Source organism: Trachymyrmex cornetzi, unplaced genomic scaffold (assembly GCF_001594075.2).
Source record: "Trachymyrmex cornetzi isolate Tcor2-1 unplaced genomic scaffold, Tcor1.1 scaffold583, whole genome shotgun sequence".
Classification (NCBI taxonomy): domain Eukaryota; kingdom Metazoa; phylum Arthropoda; class Insecta; order Hymenoptera; family Formicidae; genus Trachymyrmex; species Trachymyrmex cornetzi.
The window spans coordinates 11,854-16,546 of NW_017299896.1; positions in this window are offsets into that span (position 1 = coordinate 11,854).

The following is a 4,693-nucleotide window of genomic DNA, read 5'->3' on the forward strand; positions in this document are numbered from 1 at the left end:
ACCCTGTATAATACATATACATATACACTTATAATTCTATATCTACTTATACATATCTACTATAGTAAGTCAATCTTGATTCATGTTACTTATATACTGGTTACCATTACCACCTTTATGAATAATCGTAGGCAATGTATACAATTCTTTGATATTAATTATTGAATATTCTTTGTTGTTTGATTTGTCGATGACATAAGCCTCAAAGTGTTTATTTATGCCGTGACAGTGCAAGTACATATAAATTACGAAAATCTCGTTATCGTTCTTATACAAAATATGCTTTATTATACCAAAAATAGGATCACCATACGAATCACGGTCTATTTGAATAACTAATTTTGGTTTGAAAATAATATTGTTAACTTTTATCCACAAGACATTTCAACACTCTGATTCGGAATGTTTTCAAGATTCAATTGTAAATAAGTGTTATAATATAGTTTAGGGCCAAGATTAATGACATCGTTCAAACCCTTCTCTGATATTAAACGATACGACAATCTTAATTGATGTTTAATGGCTAATGTGTAAACAATGTTCTTCCTTGACATCACAACTTTAGCTATTGTTTTACCAATTTTATGAAAGGCTTCAAATTTTATAGAAGATATATGTGACAATGGTCCAACAGATTTAATTATTCGTGGATAATGGACAAGGAAATGGTGTTTGGGTTTCAGTGTGGTATTGAAAAGTTTTATGTACATTCTATGATGTTCTTGGATTAAATATTTAAGATAGTTAATTTCTTGTAAACTTATTTCTTTCTTATAAATTAAATGGACAATATTATACAGCAATAAATAGAATTCCCATATTTCTTCACCAGGTTCAATTAAATCACCTACAATTAACGTAAAATAAGTGACAAAAGCATGCATTTCTGCAGAGGACATTATTATCATTCCTTTTTTAATATGATTAATATTTATTGTCGGAATTGAATTACCAATATCAACACCACTGCAGTAATCAAAATATTTTATACGATTGTTCAAAGTATTTATATCAAAATATTGTTTGATGTTCATCAAAAAATGCAAAATTTGAGCCATTTTATACTTACATATACCCTCCATCAAATCGTGCATTACGTCGCAAGTTACGTTTATTGTATTATGATAAGAAGGAAGAACATTCCACACACATTCTTCTTTTATTCCATAACACATATTATTTAAGTGTATGTTATAATTAAATGGATTTCGAATTACATGCTCTTGTTCATTGATCATTTTTTTTGTTTCATTTTTTTCTGAAAAGCATATACGACAAAAATATGATGAGGAAAAAGATTCTTGAAAACCTGTCAAGGAATTAATACCTAAGTTATCACCCAGCAGAAATGGTGCTATAAAATAAATTTGTTTTATTTCCTCGTCAATATTAATCGTGATTCCTTTAGTTTCTAAATGTAATAACTCGTTTATGAAAGGATGAAAAACAATTTTATTTCCAAAGGTTACCCTATCTGAAGAATAAAATAATCCCCATAAGAATATATTTTCCAATTGAGATGAATATTTCAATGGTATTCCACCCAAAGTAAAATACATCGCACCTAATTTATGAACACCTGCATGAGTGCCCAATGGATTTCCTGTTTCGAAATCATCAAAAAAAATGTAAAGTGGTAATATTATTCTATTTTTATCATATTTGGTTATAAGAGATTTCCACAAAGTAGTATTAAAAATACTAGTAATATCGTTTGAGTTGTTTTCGTTTGCTATGTAAGTAAGTATATTGTTTAACACATTCGGCAATTCTAAAAATTTTTTTAATATTATTCTCATGGGGATAATTTGATTTTCGCAATTTTTCATTTTTATTTGAACATCGCTTGTACTATTCACATTGTCTAGTATTTGTCCAATATGAAACGATATTGGTTTTATTAGAAACTGCATCTTTTCTAGACTACAAAATCGTTTATATTCAGTATCAAAGTTTTTAAATGGTTCGATATAATTATAATCATTTTCTAATATTGATACATTTAAATTGTTTCGTTCTAATTGGGAATTTACATTTTTCAGAAGGTTCGTAAACAGCTCAGAACTATTTTCTATAATACTCTGAATAGCAGAACGAGGAATTGCATTGTTATTGTAAAGTTTTGAAATATAATTTAAAACAAGCATGTCAGTATTATCCTGATATGATGTATCATTCTGATATGGTAGTACTATTTCTGCAGGTTCTTTAACATCTGTAATTCCATCTCTATCTGTAATTCCCTCTTTATATATAGAGCGAACAGTAGTTTCAAGTTTTGATTTATCATATTTCTTTAACATATTCGCATTTTTATCATTTTTAACAAAACAATTATTTAAATGCCGTTTTAATGCTTTTATTGAATTAAATGATCGGTAACAATTGATTTGTCCGCATAAAAATGAATCTTGAAACTTGTGAGTAGCATGCACGTGATTTGTAAAACTGTTTTTCAAAGAAAAACTTTTATTGCAATGTTTACAATGCATGATAAAAATGCACTCTACGAGTCACGTCGAAAAATTTAATGTAATAATAATAGTAATTATTAATCTTAACTTATTTGCACTTCTTAATTAATTTGCGTACTTACTTTAGATGCAATGTTAATAATATTCGGAATATTGTCAAATACTGTTTTCATGTTATACATACTTATTTGAATAAATAACCAAATGTGATGTGACTCTATTGATAATTAAGATTTAATACGTGAGCTAATTGAAAACAAATATCTAAAGCTTTCAAGAACGTGACTGGTTCGTATAATACATCTTCGAAACTCACGAAAATCTTGTTTATGTTGGTATATGTAGGTCCTTGGATGATTACAAAAGGTTGCAATGAAAGTCCATACTTTTGCATTTGCTTCTTTTTAGCTTCTATAATAGTAGGAATATCAGCAGGTATCTATAATAGTAGGAATATCAGCAGGTATCTAAAATGAGAAAAGTTTTTTTAGATATTACAATTATTAATCATTAATCATTATTTGTAACATTAATATACCTTAATTTGTACAACAATTCCACTTCGACTATCAGTAATATTAGGTTTCCAATTAGTCGTTCCTTTTTTATATCCCGATTTTGAAGGCAATAATGAGAATAATAAGTACAGCATTAAATAGTGCATAGAATCTGCAATGATCCGAATGTATATAAATGTATATAATATTAAAGAAATATTACTTAGTAAATTGTAATACTTGTTAGCGAATAAGTACGTTATTACTACAATTATATATTAAAATAATTTACCTAGTGACACAATATAAATAATATTACTAACCTTTCGATATATTTTTTTTCTCCTTTATGATTTCCAAAAGTAACGAATCGCTTTGAGATAAATGGGATTTGCTCATAAGTAGTAATTTTTCAAATACGTTTTCGAAATTTAAAAATATTCCCCCATAATTATTTGGAAACTTCTTCTTAAAATCGTTATCAATCTAAATAAATTATTTACAAATAACTAACTGCAATGTAAACTCTAAAGTTTTATTATATATCATAGTAAAATTACCAATAAAAATCCTTCTGAATGTTTTATGAGTGGACAATTTAAAAGTATTTCTTTCAGATTTTTGTTTGAAAGAAATATGTTTTGTCTAATAGAAAAAGTCGCTTCCCACTTTCGTATAACTTCTTCCCAGGGATTTCGATTATTTTGCAGCCATATAAAATCTGCGTTGTTTAGCTCTATAATAAAATTGTTTTAATGAATTTTTAGTAATGAAAAAAAGATTTTAAACGCCAAAAAATTCTTTATTATAACTGTAAATAGAACATTAATTTGTAATATTATCATTTTGATAAATAGTTATTCATTAAATTATTTTTTTGCTAAATTGTATATTAGCAATCATTGATGCTACGTGATATGAAACTATACACCTAAGATTTCCACGTTGTTCTCACAAGATTCTTTCCTAAGTCGGCAACGTGGTAAAATTCCAGCAGTTCGCAGAAATGTAATTTTATTTTTATATTTATCGACTAGTTTACCTCTAGCCACGCTACATCTATTATCTTTTGAGTTGCATTTTCTTATAGGCGGAATATGTTTCTTTCACTTCCTTAGGGAAAACTTTTATTATATCGTCCGATATATTATCAAAATCGTCATTTGTAAGACGGCTAGAAAAATTTATTAGAATTACACAAATTTAACACAATTCATAAAAAGTAGATGTAAAAATAATATTTCACATCAAGGATTTCAATATTTAAATTTTTTATCATGAAATGTCTATATTAATATAACAATTGTTAAGGCTATCGCACCTCTGTCAAGCTAGCAGGACCAAATGAGCAGAATCGAAAAAGACCTTTCGAACTATTTAGTGCTCATTTTGTGCTAATTTGTGCTACAAAAGACAATTTTGTACCACGTGCCGTTTAGAAGAAACGTGTGGCGCTGCCAGCTTAATATCAAGCTAGTAGGACCACAAGAAAAAAAAAAGAAAAAAAGGAAAATGAAAATAGATTTGAATAGTACCGATTTTGTGCTAATTTGTGCTATCAAAAAAAAGTTAATATATTGATCCATTTCTCAAGAACCAACCCCTAACTGAAGTATACCCTATTAGGTTCAAGAGTAAAGTACCCTTCGCCACGAGCAGAATCAATCGCTACTTACACAATAGAAACGTTATAATTCGTGCTGCCAAAATATAAAGTTTCAG